Source organism: Camelus ferus, chromosome 31 (genome assembly GCF_009834535.1).
Source record: "Camelus ferus isolate YT-003-E chromosome 31, BCGSAC_Cfer_1.0, whole genome shotgun sequence".
Classification (NCBI taxonomy): domain Eukaryota; kingdom Metazoa; phylum Chordata; class Mammalia; order Artiodactyla; family Camelidae; genus Camelus; species Camelus ferus.
Window position 1 is genome coordinate 5,571,393 of NC_045726.1, and position 23,016 is coordinate 5,594,408.

Consider the following 23,016-nt stretch of genomic DNA (forward strand, 5'->3'; position numbering starts at 1 on the left):
CGGGTAAAGTCAGGGCACGTCTGCCACAGCCGTGCAGAGGGGGCAGGACAGTGGTTTGCAGAAGTCACCATGTGTTTCTCCCGTAAGAAGAAAAGGAAGTAAGAACCAACATAAGAGGTGACTCCCACAGAAACTAACAAAAACCTGCATTTAAAAAAATCTCTCATTATGTAAAAGGCCTTGTATGAAGACCTCAAGAAATAAAACACTAAATGTCACAGCCCCTGACCTCAGACAGCTCTCATCCTTCAGTGAGACTGGAGGGAGGGAGAGAAGCGAGCATGGTTATCACACCCCGGGTGTCCCAGGGACATCTCCTCTCGGCTCCTTAGAACAGCCCTGCTGAGAGGGGTGTTTTAAGCTCTCTTAAGGGTAAAGAAACTAACGTTCCTCTGGAAGGGCCAAAGGGACTGTCTGGCTTCATCCAGTTCTGAAGTGAGGAAGGTAGACTTATGTCCAGGCTTGAATCTACTATGAATTAAGGACCAAATGCGTAAGATATCAGAAAAGGTGCAAATAACATATTAGGTGGATTCAAAGGAAGGAGAATTATCTCTCATAGGACAAACAAGAAAGGCTTCATGAAGAGGGTAGTTTTTAATATAAGCTTTTAGGGATAGGTACCATTTTTTAAATTTTTTATAGAGGTGAGAGGATCATGAACAAAACCCCAGGAGTCAGAAAGTGTGGTGTATATTTGGGCAACAGTGAATTATCCCAAGGAACTTGAGTATTGAGACAAATCAGAGTAGAAAAATAATGCTGCAGTATTTTTGGTAAGAAAAGAATGTAACCCTGATTTCATTATGGAAGATAGATATGTGTGTGTGTGTGTGTGTGTGTGTGTATACACACACACACACATATACATGGGAAAAGCAGGTTCCAAAAATTCTTCTTGGTTTTCTGGTTACTAGAAAGGCTTCTTGGCAAAGCCTGTGGGTTCCCTGTTAGTCATTTTAAATGTGGACATTGAGCTTTGTTGGTAACTCTTGCACCGGGAAACAGATTTGATACTTTGTTGATCTCAGTCAGTTTGATGTTGCTGGAAACATATCTCAAAACCAATTTGGTATAAATTCTTAGTGAATGGTTAGATATCGTGGTGGTTTCTGGAGGTGTACTGAAGCTACATGGAGGCAAAATAAAACGTAGGCTAAATATACCCGTTGGAATCTAAACAAAGACTATGAATTAAAATCTAAGGTAAGTAATAAGTCTCACCTGCATCCACATGAATTAACTTGGTAACTCCTTTAATGATGTCTCGCGACGCGATCACTGATTTCTCTGTATTGGTAGAATGTGTAGCCTTCACAGTTGAAGTGAGTTTCAGCAGGTTAGGAGAGCTTGTGTGATGGTTATAATTTGATACGATTGCGAGCCTCAGCCCAGTTGGCAGTGAGCCTTCAGACCAGTTCGCAGTCTCTCCCAGTTCACGCCGGCCCTCCGAGGGCTGCGGGCCGGTGCCCCAGCGGGTGGCCGCTCCTGCGCTCTGCGTCCCTGGCTCCCGTCCTCCCGCTGAGCCGCCCCGGCGCCCTCCTCGGGCGGAGGTTCTGTCTTTGCCTTGAAGGAAGTTGCCACTTCAGCAGAGGAGCTACCCTCTGTCTCCACGGTCAGAAACTCAGTGCCGGCACTCGTGGAGGTGTCTTCATTCAGTCCAGTGTCCTTCTCCGTTTCTCCCAGGGGCCCCTGGACTCGCTGTGGACATGAGACTCCAGGAACTGCTCTAAGGGGAGCAGTGAATTACCTCTTACTTTGATAATCAAGATCAAAACAGAACTGGTCTTTCCAGTCTTCCTTCTGAACAGGGTAGTGGCGTTGTCATAAATGCCGTTGGAAGAAATGGACGACTGCAGAATACTGACTGGGGACAGAGCTGTTCCGTCTTACACCGTATGTCAGCTACTGCGTGGCGCGAAGGGGAGGTCAGAGTCACGCCTGAGCCACAGGTTGTGACATAGACAGGACCAGGCGGCCCTCCCTGCTGTTCTGTCTCAGAATGCTGGCACAGTTAATGCACATTTGGTTGTGGTTTTTCTTCTTTAACTTCTGTTCGTGGAGTGAAAACAGAGATGCTTGAAATGACATAACATATCTTTCAAGTGAAGTAATCAGGATAACCCGCTAAATCTTAACTGAGTTTGGCTGTCTTGTAAGTACTAGGTTACGAGTGGTGATGCTTTTCTGCAAACAGAACTGCCCAGCCTCTTTCTTCTCTATAAATAGCAAAGGAGAATGAATCAGGCAGAACTAATTTTAAATGAGAACAAAATAATGGTTAAACACCAAGTTAATTTTGCATGCAACTTTTTGATGTTGGAAACGCACTAATAAAACTGCTTCCCATTGGACATTGTCAGGCGAGATAAACAAGCAAAATGAGACTCTTCTGTCTCGGTGGCTAAATGGAGCGTTCAAACCCATCGCCCTTATCTTTCTGCATTCGTGTGATACCGATCACGTTAAAATTCTCTTTATACGCTACTTTGTATGTGAAGCAGTGACATACGGTAGAAATATTTACAAAGCACGACCGCTGTTTGGAGTAGGATTAACACGTGTAATATGTGCTAAATGTATAGTGTCAGTTCCATGTGTGTTTGTTGCTAGGTTGTGATTCAAGGCCAGGTCACGCCTGGGCACGTCACTATTTAACTTATCACCCACACCAGGGCCCTTGCAAGGGTGCAAGCATGTACTACATGTGATCATACTGGGGTGATGTTGTGAACCCGGAGTAGCCCCATAAGCGGGGGGAGGGGACCACCTGGTACGTTGTAGTGTGAGGCTTCATGATATCTATCTGCTTTTGCTTTAATAGTTTCATCGTGTTTTGTTTAATTGATGCAAAGATGCTAACAAGTATAGAAACCTCAAAGGCAGTCTGCAGTCCCAACCCTCTTTACACGTTCCGTTATTTTCTCTATCTTCTGTTACCAAATTTCGCAATTTGGAGTTCTTTGAGCTTAAAAACCTTTGTCTAATTCAAAGAGTCCTATCTTTTTGGTGCTGATAATATTAAAAAAAAACCTTATATTCACACATATTATAACGGATTCTTTTTTGTATGGCAAGATAAGTATATCAGTATAAAAATGTTGTCTAGTTTATGCCTTTGTTTGCTTTTATAATATTGTTGATTCAAATACACAAAAAATGGTTAATGGCTCATGAAGAGACTTGCAGGACAGAGTCATTATCAAATCTAATACTCATTGAAAACTATTATATGTCTATATTAAGCCAGGAGCTTGTATATATATTATCGCATTTTTAGTTCACAAAATGATCTTTGAGATAGATCTATATTACCTTAATTTTCTTATACAAAAAAAAAAACCAAGTTAAAAAAAAAGTTGTTTGCCCAAGACCTCAGAGTTTTTAAAAAGTAGATCTGTGGTGTCCAAGAGTTGAAAATGCCACCTTAGCCAATAAATTTTTAAGGTTTCCTGTGAAATAAACCTTCAAGGCTTCCTCTGCAATAAGGAAAATAATAAAAAGCAGATCTGGGGTATAAAACCAGGTTCTGATTCTCACAGCTGTACTTTTTCTATGTCTTTGTACGTGTGGTCTGTATGTCCTATATAGTGACCTCTAAAAACTAAAAGTAATGATGGCATAACTCAAATTGGTATTAAAATAGCCTTGAACATAGTTATATAACAATTTGAATATAATTAGACAGTTCGTCAGTCTACTCGGTAAACATGGAAGCACCTAATATTCTCAAGGAGGAAAAAGGCTGTAACAGCTTGTGCTCTGTGCTGTCACAGGACCCACAAGTTGTATGAGGAAACCTGGCAAGTTATCTGCCTTCCAGTGGGTCTTCAGGCTCAGGGTTTCTCAGGAATTCCACTGGGAAACAGTTTCATCTGTCTCAGTCAATACGTGCCTAACAGAACGGAAGCGCATGTCACCCGAGATCTCAACTTAGCACGCCAGAGCGTATTCAGACAAATATTTTGACAATCATTTCGTTTGTGGCAAGTGTTACTTCATCCTGAAGAAATGCTAGGGTGTCCTTATTCCTCATCAACCCTTTGGTAACACTTAGCAAGGCTTACTCAGCTCCACTGCTACGGGGGGTCGTTTGTTAAGAACTTGCTCTTGTAGAAAGGAATCAGTGACACTTTCCAGAGCCATACGTTTGGGCAGAAGTCACACACACCAAAAAGGGCTTGGATGCTCCCTTTAGTTTCTTGTTTCCTTGTTTCCTTTATTGAAGTGTAGTTACAGCGTGTCAATTTCTGGCGCACAGCGTCGTGTTTCAGTCGTACATACACGTGCATGTATTCGTTTTCATAGTCTTTTTCATGATAGGTGAAACACGGTATTGAATATAGTTCCCTGTGCTCTACAGTAGATATTTTTAAAATCTGTTTTATAGATACTCATTAGTGTTTGCACGTCTGAAGAGTTCTTCTTATTGGTGCTTCCCTTGATTATCTTGGGCCCTCGGACTCTGTTTCTGACTGGGAACTGCTGTTGTTCAGCCTGCTCCCTCGGGCCTCTGTGTTACACCCAGGTTGTTACTGTGATGAAACGGGGTTCCTTTGTTCCAATAACCAAATGCCTCCTCTGACTCTATCAGAGGGCGCCCAGTAATATGCCCTGCACCGTAGATCTGTTGGTCACTGGTCCCTGAAACAGTAATGCACTCAGGGCTTGAAGCCGGAGGAGGACTGCCACGCACCTGTCCTCACACCTTCTGAATCGGATGTCTGTGTTTCTCCTTCTGCTCCCCACTGCGTCGTCACGGGTGAGAAATCTTTGGGAGGAAGGGGTGTTAATTAACACAGGGGGCCTCAGAATAGGTCACCGAAAGGGTAGGTGAGCCAGTTAATTGAAACAATGAGGACGTGTGTTCAAATTCAGAATTATGCTGAAGCTGGCACAAAATAACAAGACAAGCAGGGTGACGAAACAGGCGGAGGAGAGTCAGAGCGAAGTGGAGCTGGAAGGGGCAGAGCAGAAGGGAAAGTTGGTCCCTGCGGAACGGGCTGTGCGCGCTGCAGAGACATGCAGGGTGAGTGTAAGAATAACTAATAAAAAGCAGAGAGAAAATAAGTCATTTTTTTTTCTCCCGGGGAAAATAATAGTCACATTTATTATCTAAAAAAGGAAAAAAAAAACCTGACAATATTTCAAAATGCCTTTTCCAAAATTAAAAGCATTAGTCCAGCACACTTCGAAGTTCATAGGGACCAAGTTGTTAAATGTACCCAGTACTCAGCTGAAAATTAAGGCTCTTGTTCTCTCTTTTTTTTTTAATCTCAAGTAAAAACATGCTCAAGCCAAAATAGTTCCGGTGTGTATACAATGACTCATGCTGAGTGTGGCAGAGCCTCCAAGTGTCTTTAAAGTTGTGAGCAGTTGTAAGCAACCTCCATCCGTCGTGGTTTCCCGTCTGACAGATGTGTACACCTGCCACGTGGTTCAGTTCTCTCCGCAGAGGAATCAGCCCCAGAGGAGACAGAGTCAAATACACGAATGTCCTCAACGCGGTCTCTAAGTGACTCACTCAGACAATAGTTATAAACAGAAGGAAAAGAGTTTCTCATCCTGGGGTTTTTACACAGACAACTTAAAATGAGAGATTTTGTGTTTTAAATCATCTAAACATGTTAAGAAAAAAAGAAAAAAAAGGAACAGTGTCATTGTGTATGTGGCTGAGGGAACCCTTTCCTCATTTTCAGATTGACGGCATTCCTTCCTAGTAACGAGGTCAAGGAATTGAATGAGTTGTAGCCACAAAGTTTTACAAATTCCAAGTACAAAGGCATGACTACAAGTTCTGTGTCTGATGAGTTTACAGTGAAACCAGGAACTTATTTAACAAACCACGATCACAAATAGCATAGGGCAGTGGGTTCTTAGATATTTTTGTAGTTTACACACCAAATTGTTACCAGAAGGAAACAGAGATCCGTGGGAACTGCACTGAATGGAGACCAACTGGGGAAAATACTGTAGACGGTAGCATTCGGCAAGGCGGCCTTAATGAAGGAGGAGCTGTCCAGACAGATGAAGGAGACCAGAAGACTGGACGAAGAAGTCCTTGTTTGGGGAGAGGGAAGGGAGCAGCACGAGGGCGTGGTGGTACCAGTGACTAACCTTCAAAACCAGGGGGCGGAAGTAACAGTTAAACATGGGACTCACTCTTCATTGCAGGTTAAAAGTACATCTAAACACACACACACACCACTAGTGCATAGTAAGTCTGAGAGACGTCCACTCTCATGACTCTCCCCGTTGCTCTAACTCCTCCCCCACCAACCCCCACCCCGATTCCATTGTGGGGAGTAGGAGTGTGTCTCCATCTCCTCCTGTCCTCCTCCCTCCCACTGGGCATCCATCACATGACAGCTCTCCGTCCGTCTAGGAGGAAGGTCCAGACCTTGTGGAAGATGTTCTGTGAGCTGCAGGGTGGGCTGTCCATGCATTACGTAGTTGCTTAAGCAATTTCGAGAAGCCCTTTTCCTGTGATAGCAGTGCCGCCCGTTCCCGGCTTCTCTCTTGCTGAAGAGGTCAGGAAGATGAACTCCACGTCGCCAAGCTTCTCAGTGCTCTCTTCTGTTCCAGTTTCTCCTCGTCTGAGGCGAAAAGCTTCATGGTTCCATCCCAGGAGTGTGTAGCCGCGAAGGACCCTAAGTTAAGGCAGATAAAATAAAACAAAAAGTGTGTTCTTCTAGTATCACAGATAGCCACATTCAGGAGGTCCATATGTGGAGTGAGAACTCATGATGCAAATGCTTCTGCAATTGCTCCCTTTCTCTGGGCATCAAATTCCTAACGGTACAAATCTGACCTTTGAGAATTACTTCCCCTAATCTCTTTTGTTTAACCCTCTTTCTCTCTCGCTGCCATCTGTGGTTTTTTTTTTTTTTTTTTTTATTTCACTTTGACTTTTCCTCGTCTCTGTTACTGGAATGCGTCAAGCATCTGTCACCTTGAGTGTTTCTGCTGAGCCTCAATAAGTCCATTCGTGTTGTTTTCATGTATTTGGAGCCTGTGACCACGGAGGTTTGCATGCAGTTGTCTGTCTTTACTGCTTCCTCGTGTCCTCCCGTTTTGATGATTATTCGTGGTAGACTTAGCCGGGCCGCACGCTCTTTTTAATCAAACTGGGACTAATACGTGGATGGGAGAGGCTACAGGAAATAAAATTATGTTTTAAGTGGTAAGTCTGCTGTCGAAGGAGCTTCCAGGCATGAACTGTGGCACGAGTCCTGAGAGTAAATCGCTGATGTGGTTTACCAGTTTGCAAAAGCGCCGGTTTGGGGTCAGTCCTTGGATGCCAAGTGTCAGTCCCACAGGCTGAGTCGAACCCTAGACGTGTCTTTTTTCTAAGCTGTCTTGTGCGTTAATAAACATTTAAAATACATTTCTGTTCCTTTGAGGAGGCAAGCCTTTTTTCAGCTCATGGCAGGGACCACTATTCCTTGTTGCCCCCTCACCCAGTTCATTTGTTTCAGTGACTTGCCTGACCCGTAGGATAGTGAGGACCTGAAGTTAAAACCTCTTCTTCCAATTATTGGCTATATATTCTTACTACCTGGACCTCAGTTTTTTTTTTTTCCTGAAATAAAGGATTATAACAGGTTTGGGTGATGGTTTAATAGATCCTTGTCAATATATATGTGCGCTTCTTTTTCTGAGAAATAATTGACTTATAACATTGTGCATATTTAAGGTGTACCATTTGTTAGTTTGATACATTTATGTACTGCAATATGAAACACCCACAGCCTTAGCTAACACCTCCGTGTGTCCCACAATGATCACTTCCTTTGCGTGTTAAAAACATGTACTCCCTGGCTTCTTAGCAACTTTGAAGTATGTAATATGGTATTGCTGACTAAGATCACTGTGCTGTGCACTAAATCTCCAGAATTGTTCATCTTCCAACTGAAAGTTTGTATCCATTTCACCACCCCCCTCCCGAACGGCCCCTGGTAACCACCATTCTACTCTCTGTTTTAAGAGTTTGGCTTTTTTTTGGATTCCACAAACAAGTGATAATGTATGGCATTCGCCTTTCCCTGTTTGACTTACCTCACTTAGCGTAATACCCAAGGTCTATCCACGTTGTTATGAATGGGTGTCTTTCCTTCCTTCTCATGGCTGAATAATATTCTAGTGTGTGTGTGTGTGTGTGTGTGTGTGTGACATTACCACATCTTCTTTATCCTTTCCTCCATTGATGAAAAATTAGGCCGTTTCCATACCTTGGCTATGGCAAGTGATGCTGCACTGAACTAAGGATGCAGATGTCTCTTCAAGAGCGTGATTTATTTCCTGTGGGTACACACCCAGAAGTGGGACTGCTGGGTCCTATGGCAGCTCTATTTTTAATTTGCTGAGGAACCTCCACACTGTTCTCCACAGTGGCTGCACCAGTTTCCATTCCCATCCACAGTGCGGAAGGGCTCCCTTTTCTCCACGTCGTCGCCAACTCCTGTTCTCTCTTGCTTTTTGACGGTAGCCATTCTACATGTGAGGTGACACCTCACTGTGGTTTTGATCTGCATGTCCCTGGTTAGGGGCACAGAGCATCTTCTTATGTACCTGCTTGTCATCTCTCTATCTCCTTTGGGAGAATATCTATTCAGCTTTTGCCCATTTTTAAATTGGATTGTTGATTTTTTTATTTGTTAAGGTGTATAAATCCTTTATGTGTATAATATATATAATATGATGTTCACTCATTGGATATTTGGTTTGCAAACATTTTCTTCCGTTCAGCAGGTTGCCTATTTATCTTGTGCACTCTCCCCTTTGCTGTGCAGACGCTCCTCAGTTTGAGTCCCATTTGTTGATCTTTGCTTTTGTTGCTTTCACTTCTGTTGACATATGCGAAAGATTGTCGCCAAGACCAACATGAAGGGGCGTTCTCTCTGTGTCCTCTTTAGGGGGGTCTCAAGTCTCAGGTCTTCTGTTTAAGTCTTTAATTCATTTTGAGTTAATTCTGTGACTGGTGAGAGATGGGCATTCGTTTTACCCAGTTTTCCTAACACCATTTATTGAAGACTGTCCTTTCCCCATGGAGTATTTATGGCTCCCTTGTCAGAAATTAGTGTGATCACACATGTGAAGATTTATTTCCGGGCTCTCAATCCGTCCCTCTGGTTTGTGTGTCTGTTTCCAGCCAGTGCCGTGCTGTTTAATTGCTGTATCTTCGCAGCGTTGTTTGAATTCAGGAAGTGTGATGCCTCCAGCTTTGTTCTTTCCCAGAATTACTTTGGCTGTTTGGGGTCTTCTGTAGTTTGATGCAAACGTCAGGACTTTTTTTTTTTTTCTATTTCTGTGAAAAATGCCATTGGAGTTTTGATAGGGGTTGCATTGAATTGGTAAATAACTTTGAGTATTGTGGACGCCTTAACAATGTCAGTTCTTCTGACCCGTGAACACAGGGCATCTCTCCGCTTGTTTGTAGCTTCTTCAGGTTCTTTTACCGGCCTTGCATTTTTCATTGTACAGATCTCTCTCATCCTTGGTTAAATGTATTCCTAAGTGTTTTCTTGGTTTTGATGTTACTGATCTCCTTATTTTTTCAGATATTTTGTTGTCTGTTAGATGTGCTTCCTTTAATGGTCATCAGTGTTCTGTCTCTCACAAAAATGTCCAAACATTTATGAATCCATTTTCGTTTTCCATCAATGTTATTTGAAATGGTAACATATTTCAGACACGATTTTCTCTCTTAAGAAGTTGCAGTTGGTTTTATTTGCAGCTGTTTCTTTGACGGATGGATTCCTCCTTACCTCTCAAGTGAAGCCTTCTCTGTGAAGCCAAAAGTAATCTCCTTAGTTGCCAAATTTATTTCGGCCTTTTTTATTTCATTTCACTAAGCGTTCATATAGCCTATGGCCAAAATGTTCTTCCCGGAGCATAGAAGGATTTCTCTCCCTCGCTCAAAATTCTCTAACAGGAAGAAAGATCCAAAGCTTGTCTTTATTGCTAACTGCGGCACAGGTATTCTTTCAAGTTCTTTACATGCATTCATGCATTTGATCTTCAAAAACAATCTGGGGTCATAGATAATATTAGCAACTGCGATCCTTTTAATTTTAGAGAAGAGGACACTGAGGTGCAGAGAAGTGGCATTCTCAAAGTTAAGCAGTGTGTAAGTCATACAGGCACATTACTTAAATTGAAGATATAATTTATATATACAATTACAGACAACAGAGAACCTTAGCAGTCATGTGTGGTAGCTAAGAAAACAATTTGTTAGTGATAGAAGGCACTCCATGCATTTATAAGTAGTAGACTTTATCTGTGCAAGAATGTGTTCTTTAGGAGTTCAAGATTTGCATATACCAACTACTATATGTATACAGTCGGTAAACAACAAGTGTATACTATCTAGCACAGGGAATTATATTCAATATCTTGTAGTAACCTGTAATGAAAAAGAATATGAAAAGGAATATATATATATGTATATATATATATATATATATATATATATATATGCACACACATTATTATATTATATGTATATATTATGTATGTATATATGTGTGTGTGTGTACATATATATATATGTGTGTGTGTGTGTGTGTGTGTGTATATGGATGACCGGAACACTATGCTGTGCACCAGAAATTGACACACCATTGTAAACTGACTATACATCTATTTAAAAAAAGCAGAAAAAAGAATGTGTTATTTAGTTTAAAAACAAAACATCATTTTGAAGTCCTTTGTCCATAGCTGTGTGGCCCACACTGGGGTCTCCTGGCCACAGACTGGGGGTGCTGATCTGACCCTAATCAGCATCTCAGCTACGGCCCGTCCCCTCCCCCCTCTGAGTCCTCTTTTTCCTTGTTTTCATGTGCCGGCGTCACTTTATGGACCGCCACTGGGCCCTTTCCCAGCACACTTTGTTGACGTGTGTATTTTACGAAGAAATACTTGAGAGTAGGAATATTTTTTTCTGCGGAGATAATCTTGACATTTGTGTTTATTTGTGTGTTCATCCTGGGGACCCCTCTTTGGCTGCAGGTGCTCGCTGAGCCAAATGTTTCATGGATACTTTTCAGGAATTCCCTTATCTCGCTTGTTTCCCAGGTGGAAACTGCAGACACATGGACATTGGTACTGATAACTTCGATAATGCTTAGCATGCTCTGAGTAGTCTAGAGTAAATGTCTGGAGTGCTGATGTCATATTTATAGATTTCAGGGTCACTTCTGTGGAAATGACCTTATTTCTATAGACTGACAATGATACAGAAATGTGGGCAAGTTGAATAATGGTCTGTCAGAACCAGAAGGAATTGCAGATACTCTTTTATCCAATTATCTCTTTTTCTTAAACCCATGAAGTTGTCAAAATACAGCAAGTCTACACGATTTTTCCTTAATTACCACCATAAAATTATTCTTTAGACATTTTAAGGTAGAAAAATAAGAAACTTTAAAAAACCAAAACAAATAATCAGCTGAATATTTCAACTGATAGTGAACAAACTCTTTTTTAAAAAGACAAATTCAAACAAAAGCATTTTCTAAAAACTCCAGGTCATAGTAAATTATACGTTGCTGTCCATGCTACCGTCACATCAGGATAACCATCAGTCAAGTCTGATAACATAATGACAGACTAGCTAATTCACCTTTTCATTTTCAATCTGGCACCACATAAAACGAATTATAGATAAAAGACTAGAGAAGTGTGTAATTTTCTCAAACATGTATTGATTACGTAAAAGTCAGTGCATTTAAATCAAACAGGGTTTGCAGACAACAAAGAACATTTGCAGTCATTGGCCTTAGGGAAAAAAATGGTTAATGATTGAAGACACCTTCATTTCTTACATCAATACACAGGTAATTTGAACATCTTTATATTTTGGAAAAATACCACATTTATAATGTGGACACCGAGGTTAGGCGACTTGGCAGATCCCCTTTACCCGGTTTTCGAGGAAGTTCCTGGGGTCTAGAAGGACCAGAGCAGAGGCTGTTTTGGTGACGAAGGCAGAGACCAAGTTGTCCACAAATGCGATGGGAGAAGTAGACGGTCTCGTACTCCATCATAAGGACGGTTAGAAAGTGTCAGTGGGCGAGGGAGGAGGAGACACAGCGGTAGGGTGGGGAGTGCCCTGGAGGGAGTGTAGGGGATGCAGACGCCATGATGCTCCCCGTGCGCTGTAGATGACAGGGAGGCCATCACGGGTGTCAGAGCATCAAGGAACATCCAGCTTCAGTGAAGACGAGGGAGCAGGAAAAACAGCCACCTAGCATCTCCTACGTTCTAGGTGAGGTTCTAGAAACTGAGAATTCGCGGAGAGGCAGACTGAGTGTTCCTCCGTGATGACCTTCATCATCCAATGAAGAGAGAAACTAGAAATTGATCAGTAGAAAACTGAGGGAGGCACGCAGTGAAATGGGAACATGAAGGAAGGATCACCTAAAACCGGCTTGTCAAGGAAAGTGGGGGGTGGCTTTGTAAGAGTCGTGTCAGTATCACTCGTGTGAAAGTTGAAAAAATTTCATCAGTTTTTGGTGAAACATAGGGGTTGGGGGGGATGGGGAGAGTCCAGTAACCCAGGCAGACGGTGAAGCCGTGGCAGTGTGTGCGCAGGGAGCTGCGAGGCGTTCAGCGTGGTTGAAACATGAAACTCAAGAGGAGGATTAGCAGAGACGGAACTGGACAAGTGGGCTGGCGGAAGACCAAGGAGGACAGAGATTTTAGGTTGATGCTGTAAGGCAAGGCGAGTCATTACAGATTTTCCGTGGTGAACAGACACGATCAGGCAAGTGAATTAGATAGATCATTTGGGCAGCAGAGAGGTGGCTAGACTGAAAAGGGAGAACTCTGGAGAGCATGAGGTTATTGGATTGTACGTTGCAGAGGTTCCTGTGGAAAGCTTGGAGTGAAGCGGTTGTGATAATAACTTACGGGGAAGGTGACTGTAAAAGAAGGGTCAAGGGACAAATGAATTATTGGGGCAGGAGCTGTGGATGGCTATGGAATCTGTGCACAAGATTGTTTTAAACAGATTTTTGATGACATTGTTTCAGATACCACTTGGCTGGGGTAGAAGTGGTCTTCTAGTGATGTTGGTATGTCCTAGATTGTATAATGTAATTTCTTCTTATCTTGCAGCAGAGGACGTTTGGAAAGAGAGTAACATAACACTTTATCCAGGGTTACTTGCTTGTCCCCTTTCTAGCAATTGTGCTTGTTGTCAAACAAAAAAGGCATAATTTGCTTACGATTTCTTTACTCAGCCGCACATAAGGCTGGACTCTGCTCATGAGTGAGTAGTGAATGGCATGTGTTTCTGGGAAAATAGATTTACTAAGAAAGAGTTCTTATAGGGTTGCAAGTCGAAATTTATTTTCATTAACTAGCTTCCTTCCTGAATTTATACAAATTTGTTTGTCAAATTAACACCTATTGAAGTTTTTTTGTCAATATAATATGTGGTAATTATATTGCAATGAATTTCTTATGATTATGTTCTCTGAACCTTTAACCTCAGGGAGAATTTATTAATGGTTTTCCTATGTGCTTCTATGATTATAGTAAGATGTTTCTTTAATCATTTTTGCTTATACTCAAAGTAAACTTCAAAGGTAAAAAGGGGGCATAAAGGAAAATAACATGAAGGGGAATTATTAATGGACACCATTTAAATTCAAGGGACACTTACAGCATCAGGTGAGGCTTGATCCAGTGGCTCCTGCCCTAAAACCTGGGATTTCCTCCCTGCAGAGTTGTAGGGGACCCCTTGTTGTCATAAAATAGCTGTAGCAACTTTTTCTTTAAATATCTAGATTTTTATTCTGATATTTCAGATTTATTTTGAGTTTTTCTAAATTGTAGGAGTAGTAATTTTATTTATTTGTTTGTTTGTTAATTTTTTTGACTTACAGTCAGCTACAATGTGTCAGTCTGGTTGGTGTACAGCACCAGGTCCCAGCCATGCATATACATACATAATTGTTTTCATATTTTTTTTCATTAAAGGTTATTACAAGATACTGAGCATAGTTCACTGTGCTGTACAGAAGGAACTTTTTGTAAATCTATTTTTATATTCAGTGGCTGTAGCAGTTTTGATAGTCACATCCTCTCTCAACTTAACCCAGAGGAAGAAAGGGACTCCTCAGCTTGGCTGTGTCTTGGGAGCTTGGTAAACATCTCGGCTTTCAAAAACAGGTTTGGTTGACTTTCTCCTCCTTGGGCCTGTTAGTGAGGACCCAGGTGGGACAGAAGGATGGAGAGTGTCAGGTGGCATAATCCACTCACACCCACCCAAATCCAAACAGCACTGAGAAGGGAGGATTTATGCAGTGTCCTAAAGAGGTCCCTCCCTTCCTCTGAAAGAAGAAACTGTGGGTGCCAGGTCATCACGAAAACCATGTTCCTCAGTAGGAACTGAATCCCTACCAAAGAAGTGTGCACACGTCTATAGGAATGGCCACAGGTGCTTTTAAAGTTTCTTTGGCTATGAGTTCATTTGAGCTAAAATATTCCAGGGCTTTATTGTTTAGACAAAACAAGTTCAGTGATTTATTACGATGTATTACGTTGTCCTCTGCCAGGAAATAGAGGTGCATTCTGAAGTATGAAGTGAAGAAATTTCTTTTTGATCCATACTTCAAAGCCTTAGTACTTCATGTGATCTGAGAGAAAGAGAGAGAGAGAGAGAGAAAGAGAGAGAGAGAGAGATCCTGACTAATGGAGTCTTTAGAATTTAGCTGGTGTTAAATTTTAATAGATGTCAATTGACTACTCAATTAAAAAGCAACCCAAGAAACATGGTGAAAAAAAGATATAGACTTTTCTTTGCATCATAGGAAGGATGAATTTTTATAGCTTAAAAAACGGATGGCCTTTTCTGCATGCAGTAAAATAGTTTGAGGTCAGGTAAGTATTTGGGATTGTGAGTTTAATTTAAGAACCAATAAAAGGTGCCTTGTCTGACAGGGTGTGGTAAGCTTGCTTCAGCCTCTTGTTGACCCACTTGTAGAATAACCAATTTTCCACCTTTGGTTTTGTGTCATTATTCCCAGGAAACTTTCTATCTGTGGTTGCTATACAAATTTGAAAGAGTAGCAGATAACCTGGAAGGTTGCGGACTTTCATGCCGGTAACAATTATCTGTCAAGTCAGTCTGGACTGAATCTATAAGAAAGTCATCCCATTGAATGAAATTTATTTTTGGAAGATTAGATTATGAAATTACTATGCTGGGATGCCATCATACTGGAAAATCACAGTATTCTGATACTGCCTTATTATGATTTAGGTTTGACTGTCACTATATTTGTGTCTAAAGTGGCAAGAAAAAAAATGACTCACAATGAATTAAAAAAAAAAAAGACAGACTTGCTTCTAGTATCGACACAATGTTGACACATTAAGAAGGTGGGAAAAAAATCCCACTTGAGTTGCCAATAATGATTTCAAATAAGTTACCATCATGAATGTTTGTAGCACAGCATTTGCAGCGAACAGGTGTGATGTAAAAGTCAAGCCACTTTCTGTTGCTGACATACGGTGTGTTTTGCAAATACTCCACCACACTTGGCAAAGCAGAAGAATAAATGTACTGAGTGCTTCCAATATTTTGACAGCGAGCGTGTAGCTCCCAACTGTTAATACCGGTGGAAAGTCCAGGGGAAAGACTTTGGTTCATTTAAAATTAATTCAAAAGCACTATATGATTGTTCTTTTTAAAATTAGAGAAAGGCAGAACTATTCTAAAGCGAGAGTTAAAGCTTTTGCTTTGGTCTTCCCCTTGTCCAGCTCCCGATCGTGTCTCCACCCAGAGGCAATCACTGTCAGTAGCTTGGGCACATTTTTCCACCTGAAACGATACATCACAATTTTCAGAACCTGCGAAGTCAAGTGGTCTTCACAAGACCATACATTAAGTTGTTCTCATTCTCTTCCCTTTAAATATGCCAGCCCTAGGGGAAAACCAAACTGTTACATTCTTTATTTTTTTTTAAATCCTGAAGGACGTTTGTGATATTCAAATAGCTTGACATTATCAATACGAACACTATGATTTTGAGATGCTTTAGTTCCTAAAGCTTCAAGCAAATGAAGTGTACACTCTGTATTTCCATTTTCTTGTCTATATTATAGAAATAAGGTTGCACTGCGAGCTCTCTTTTAGGAAGATATGGGATGTCATGGTTGATGGATGAAAATAACCTCAGGGAAATATTCTCATATGATAACCTAACATCAATATTGAAGTACGTCTTAAAGAAGACCTTCAAGTAATTGTGTGGTAATAAGCAGTGTAATTATATAATTCTTTGGCCTTAGTAGTTAATTCTAACCAGCACCTTTAAGATACTTATTATTACTTACTGTATAACATCTTTTGTCATAAGAATTTAAACATCGAAGAAAAATAACATATAGTCAGGGTCTGTTAAAAACTAGGTAAAGCTTGATTCTAGAGAAAGATTAGGGGCTGAGGTCACATTTGATGCTAAATCACTATAATGTAACTTATTAAACACAGGTCTGTTTTTTTCCTACCAGCCCCACCCCTTCCTGTCCTGTTCCTTCCGCTGCTAAGTGCCCTGATGTTGTCATCATTAGCATAAAACTCGTATTCAGGTCCCACTCCTCCAGGTTCTTGGGGCCAGCTGCCCCGCTTCCTGCGGCCCTTCCTGAAACTGAGGTCTGTTTTATCAGACCTCAAAAAGTCATTTGCCGCTTTCAAGCAGAGCGCTCCCACCCTCAGACCCCACGTCACAGGAGCATTTTAGTCAAATATTTATGCTGCCTCTGACCTCAGTTATCTCGCCTGCTTTGGGGAGGGGAGGGTGCAGACGTTTTCCTCTGACCCCGGGATGTGAAAGCGTTTCGCTCCGATCACTGGAAGGGCACGGTGGAGGCCGCCTTCAGGGCTCACAGAGCTGGTGGTCTTGGACTCTGGGACTTCCAGTCTCTCTGCCGTATTTCATTCCCACACCTGTTACTCAGCCTGGAAGAATCTGAAGAAAGGCTTAGACTTGACCAAGCATTTGTGTGATGTTCATGTGGTTGCATTAATTTCTTGCGTGTACATTTGGAGAAACAAGCAGGAAGGGAAGGGATGGAGTCTGAAGGAATCATTGCTTCTATATCAGTACCATTTGAAAAAAAAGCACAGTGATGGATGTAAATGTCACATTAGGGGTGTATTCCAAGGCTTTCAAGTGTCCATCAGAAGTATGACCAGGCCATCTGTGTCCATTTGTGCCATAGTTAATATTTTTGACACTGAATAAATCTTAGAAATGTTTAAAGAACAGTTGAGAGAATTTCCCTGAGAGTACCTTGTTTGCTTTGTTTTGTTTTTTGTTTTTGTTTTTGTTTAAATGGAGGTCCTGGGAACTGAACCCAGGACCTTGTGCTCTACCACTGAGCTAGACCCGCCCGCCCTTTACAACATCATTTATTTGTTTATTTACTTACTTACTCACTCATTTATATTTTATTTACTCAAAATGCCTTTTGATTATCTGTGGATTAGGATTGCCAGGTTAGATTTGAATTTCAGATAAGCAATGGATATTTTTTTTAGTATAGGCGTGTTCAGTGCAATGTTTGGGACATACTAAAAAGCATTCGTTATTTGTCTGAAATTAACTGGGCAGCCTGTATTTGTGTTTGCTAAGCCCAGCAGCCCTAGCATATGTGGTAGTACCTTCAGGTACGGAGGAAGGAGAAAGATGGGCCAAGCATCAGAAAGTCTCAGTGATGGCTTCTTGAGACAGTCTCTTCAAATTATTCTAAGCAGTGACATTTATTGTAAGACGGGTTTCTTTTGCTAAAAGTGTAGGGGTTATCATTAAGAGAGAAATGGGAAAAGAGAGTAATGCGCCCCCACGTGTGAACACCAACATTCGTCTCGTAAACAGAGTGAGTCAGGCTGTTGGGCTTTCTTTTTCATTGTTTTCCTCTTATTAATGGTAGTAATAAAAATATCAATAAATAATAATTACAAAGTAACTGCTATTGAAAGTTTTCTACACACTAAGCATTCTTCATTAGTTACGACTTTCATCCTTACAACCCCTGCTGGACGGTGTGTCTGGTGAAGGGCTGTGTTTATCATTTTATTCCTCGATTTCCAGAACCCTAGATGGTACATGACAATTACAGGCAGCGTTTGCTCAATGAATGAAAACAATGAATAAATAGGGATTATTATCTCTATTTTACAGACAGAGAAATTGAGGTTGACCGATGTTGAGACATTTCCTCCCAAACAGAATGTAACAGGGCTTAGACAGAAACAAAATTGCTTCGCTTCATCTACCACGCTTTATTGGCTACATTAAATTGCTTCAAAATCTTACCACTTACTTCCAAAAATAGGGGCATTGTACCCACAGTAATATCAGTTGACATGTGTTGAATATCCATATGTGGATAAACTTGCAGACCCTAATAAAATGGAGATGGCGAACATACACCATTTGCATTTTTTCTGACTGCCTCAACAAGAATGGATTTTTAGTGATGCCCTATGTAGTTAAGACTGCACCGTTCCAGACAGCCAGGTCCTGGTAATTTGACCATTTCGTTCTCATACGATAGTGCCCATCAGTGTGCCTAAACAGATCCTCAAAATCGTTAGGACGTGACTTCAGACAGTTGTCACTACTGGTCTATATGTGGAGACACTGGGTTCAGCAACTGATTTCCACCCTCGAAGAGTTTCCCAATCCGCAGAATCCGTCATATTTCTGGGGAGGTTGATTATTTACATAAGAATAAACCAAAGCGTTTATTTAATTCTGTTGTTAGAGATCTTGGCAATGAAAAGGGTCATCATTTTACAACTATATTTTGCTGAACCCAGCACCTTAAAACCTTAGCCAAAGCTGTGATTGGAGACTCTGCCGGCTTGGTACAAACTCATCATCCTGCAAGCATTCTCTCAAGTCTCCAGCAGGATGTGTTACTGCAAAGTGCAAAGAGCCCCCACAGGCAACGTGCAGCAACCGAAATGAAAGAGGGGCTGTGATTAGCGTTTGTCAGCATCGCGTCTGATACCGGATACGGAGACTCATCCTGGTACCAGCGGTGTTTACGATCGTGAGCCACTCTGGCCGAGTATAATGCATGGCTCTTCCTGGAGAGGAGGGAGCCCCCCCCCCCCTCACGAGCTCATCTGGAACAAGCGCTGAGCATCACTCGTCTTTGTCCCTGAGGAGTCGACGTCCAATAAATGCAAGTCGACAAATGCCGGGTCGGTGCGTCGGGGCGTGTCTGCCAGTGTGCGTGGCTCGAGCCCTCGGCCGGTCTCCTCGCGCCCGCACTGATGCTGTCGGAAGATCCAGCCCAGTCTGAGGTTTCTCTCTTCCCGAGTCACCCAGTCCAGCCCCAGTTTTTTCCAAGCATCTCAGATTTTACAGGTGATACTGTGTATTCTCCATCTGGCCTGTGTTTGCATTTTTATGTGCTTTCATATTGTTAGAAAAGATGGGAGAATACTTCTTTTTTTTTTTTTTTGTCTTTTTTCCTGCTTGTTTATACCTTAAATTTTTTTTTTTAATTTCAGGGTCTACCTAGGAAGGGGGTTGTGGAGTCTCAGTTCAGGGTTCTTTGGCCTCGGGGTTCCATGAGGACCACCGAAGTACAGGGCGTGCCCACTGCTTCAACAACACACCCACATCCAGAAATGGTGGGCATCTCCGCTGAGGGGCACTGGCGCTTGGTGCCTCCTGTGAAAGCAGCTGTGGGCAACGAACATGATTCCACTTCTACAGGAGAAACTGAGGCGTGATGACGGCGAGGCCGGGCTTCAGACACGTCTGTCACCTTTCAGTAGCACGTAGAGCAGCACGAATGGAGTGTCAGTGAGACCCGTTCATATTAAAGGGAATATGTGGCTGTGTTTCCCGAGGAGGGTCAGAATAAACCCATGTTGATCCTTATCATGTCATTCATATTTTATATCGATACAGGAATCAGCACGTCAGAGGTCTGTGTTTCTGTGTAAATTTTGTTCTGTAGAACATTGGCCAGACCACGGCCAGCTGGGAGCCACTTAATGAAGCCCAGTCCTTTAAAACTGAGAAAATGCAGATTTTGAAATATTTAAAATAGCTACTTAGGAAAATCACTTGTATTCCTAAGTCCACTTGCATTTGTTTTTTTCTAATAGTAAAATACACGGCTAAATTTAAGCAGCTCATTTCTGAAGACTCCTAAGCTGGAAAGCAGAAATCTCAGATCCCGCTTTCAGGGCCACATTGTGAAAGAACAAAGAGAAAGCTGTGTTTGTGGTCCACGGTTCCACAACTCTTAGCCCAGAGGTTTCCAAAGGTCTGTCTCCCTCCCCGTCCCGTACCCTTTCCACCTGGCAGGTCTGGGGTTGGGGGTACCCCGGACACACCATCTCCATCATCCTTCCCCGAGCTGCTGTTTGCGGAGTTTCAGGCGTACACTTGCTCCGTGTTGACGGTGCTTGCTTTCCCCTTGGGTGAAGGAATCTGATGTAGTATTAAGACTGTCACCCAGAATTGTTCATGTATAATTTATAGTCACAATTAAAAAGCATTTTTAAGTAAGTGTCACAACACAGTGACAACTAAATTAGGCTGTGATTTATAGGACCATGTGCTGCCACTCAATTCAGTGTCACTCCAGAGAAACTGATAAACAGCTCGTGTGGAGCCAGGCTGAGGTCTTAGCGGAGAAGCCCGTGCCCCATGTGCGAATCAGGTGGGAGATCCCTGGAGCGGGTTTTTGATAATATGATTAATAATTAATTTTAGGATATGTAGAGCGATGGAAAGGCAGCGCTTCCAGTAATCACACAAGGCTACTTTCGATAGTCTGAGAAAGTAATTCATTCTTTTTTTATATTTTATGATACAATGTGCTTCAGGGATTTTTTAAAAATATTTTTATTGAAGTACGGTCAGTTTACAATGTTGTGTCAATTTATGGTGCACAGCACAGTGCTTCAGTCATACCTGAACGTACATACATTCATTTCCATATTCTTTTTCACCATAAACTACTACAAGATATTGAATATAGTTCCCTGGGCTGCACAGTATAAACTTGTTGTTTATCTGTTTGATGTATATTAGTTAGTAATTTATTCTTAATAACGGTCGAGTATGAAATTAAAATGAAAAATTATCTGTGGAGACCCTGGAACACAAATCTGTCTTTAAATGTGAGGAAACCAGAGGTCAGTGATTCAGGTGACAAAGCTGGCGCTGGATTGCCCCCAAAGTACCGTTAAGGGCATACGCTGAATTAAGTAATTTAAGAAAACCATATCCAAGCAAATGCCTGGGGCATTATTATTAGACCATGAATTAGGAGGGATTTTTTTATGCTTATTTAGGGTGAGGCTGGGAAGGGCTACATTTTCTTTTTCATGGAAATTTCAAGGATAAGATATAAACTAACCACTAATGATGCCAGACACAGGAGTAGGAGGGACATTCGGAGGAGGTCATGTGACTGGGCGAAGAGCACAGCGGTGTGAATGGGGAAACTCTCTGTCGTGGTGGAGGGAGCGCCCTGGAACACGGCAAGTCCGGTGGAATACTTAGACAAGGCTGGTCATATTCGACTTAATTTTCATGACTTAGGGGAAAAAAAGTGATGAATTTTAAAATTCTGGTAATGGCTGAGTAAGCACCAACTGGATTCCTTTACAGGTAACAACTATACAATCTGGGCATTTTAGCTCAAAGCAGCTACTGGAAAGTGCAGGGAACGGGAAATTGCCGTGAAGGTCCCATGTTCAGGAAAGGGGAGTCATATTTGTTTTCACTCTTTCTAAGCGGAATCCCTTGTGGGAAAAAAAAAATCACAGATATTCTGACCTGAGAAACCAGAATTCTGAGTCAGGGCAACTAGTTTCTGTTAAAACAAAAAAAGAAAAGAAAAAAATGGAGGCATCTATGAAGGGAAATATCTTGAGAAGGTATTCCTGATTTTGTCTGCAGCAGATCCATGAGTCATGTATCTGGGGACCAGATTCAGAGCAGCTTAGTTAAGGCAAAAGATCCCATTTGGACTGGAGTTGCTGTCCGAGAGAGAGTTTGTGGGTTGTGACTGGTTAAAACAAAACAGAACCAACAACAAGCCACTCATGGAAAAGACAGCCTCCAGCCTCCACAGCTTGATGTGTGTGGTGTCCGTCACAGAGTACACCTCACCTGACTCAGAACCAGGAACGTGGAGTGGAGTGTGCTCTCAAAGAAAAGAAAGAAAATGAGACCATCCCTACAATGACTTAGATTTGGAATTAGTAGAAAGGAATTTAAAGGAGCCGTTTTAATTGTAATCAATGATGTAAAAGAAAATAACTTTTTCGCTTAACGAAAAATGGGAAATATCAGTAAAAAAAAATGAATGATTAAAAAAACCATATAAATCAAGATTAAAAATGCAACAGTGATTTTTTTTAAAGAAAGATCACTGGATAGGGTTAACCTCAGAATGGAGACAACAGAGAAAAGTGCCAGTAAACTTGAAGATGGATCAATAGAAATTATCCAGGCAGAAGAACAAAGAAAAAATGTTGAAAAGTAAATGAACAAAGATTCTGGTATTTCTTAGGTAATATCAAATGCCTTAACATAAAAGTATGATGGTTTGAATGTCCAGTGAGATGAGGCATAAAGAATATTTAAGGACATTGTGGTTGAAATTTTCTAAAATTTGAAGAAAGACATATTATAGATGTAACATGTTCAACAGCTCCTAAGCTGGGTAAACATTAAGAACTGTACAGTTAGGGACATTTGATCCTCAGGAAAGAATGAGTAATACCAAAAATGGTAAATATCTGGGTAACATAAAAGCTTTTTTAAATTTCTTTATTTTATTCTTTTCTTCTCAATTTCTTTACAATGCACGGAAGTGTTTAAAGCAAATCTGTGACCATTGTCATGTGAGAGTTTGTGATACATGTGTATGTAACATGTGAATATGTGTAAAAGGCCTAATCTCAAGAATAATAGGAGCACGTTGACCCACATGGGGCCAAGATTTATGTATTTA

The 23,016-nt window shown here is 41.5% G+C and overlaps 1 protein-coding gene and 1 long non-coding RNA gene across 3 annotated transcripts in view; both read left to right on the top strand.

The window, feature by feature from the left end:
* Nucleotides 1-23,016, top strand: part of GALNTL6 (polypeptide N-acetylgalactosaminyltransferase like 6) — an 803,528-nt gene that overhangs the window by 56,926 nt on the left and 723,586 nt on the right. The window lies entirely within an intron of this gene.
* LOC116660756 lies at nucleotides 1,925-22,328 on the top strand. The gene is made up of 3 exons (XR_004316369.1): nucleotides 1,925-1,934; nucleotides 3,755-3,764; nucleotides 21,362-22,328. It is a non-coding gene; the product is annotated as an uncharacterized LOC116660756 (long non-coding RNA).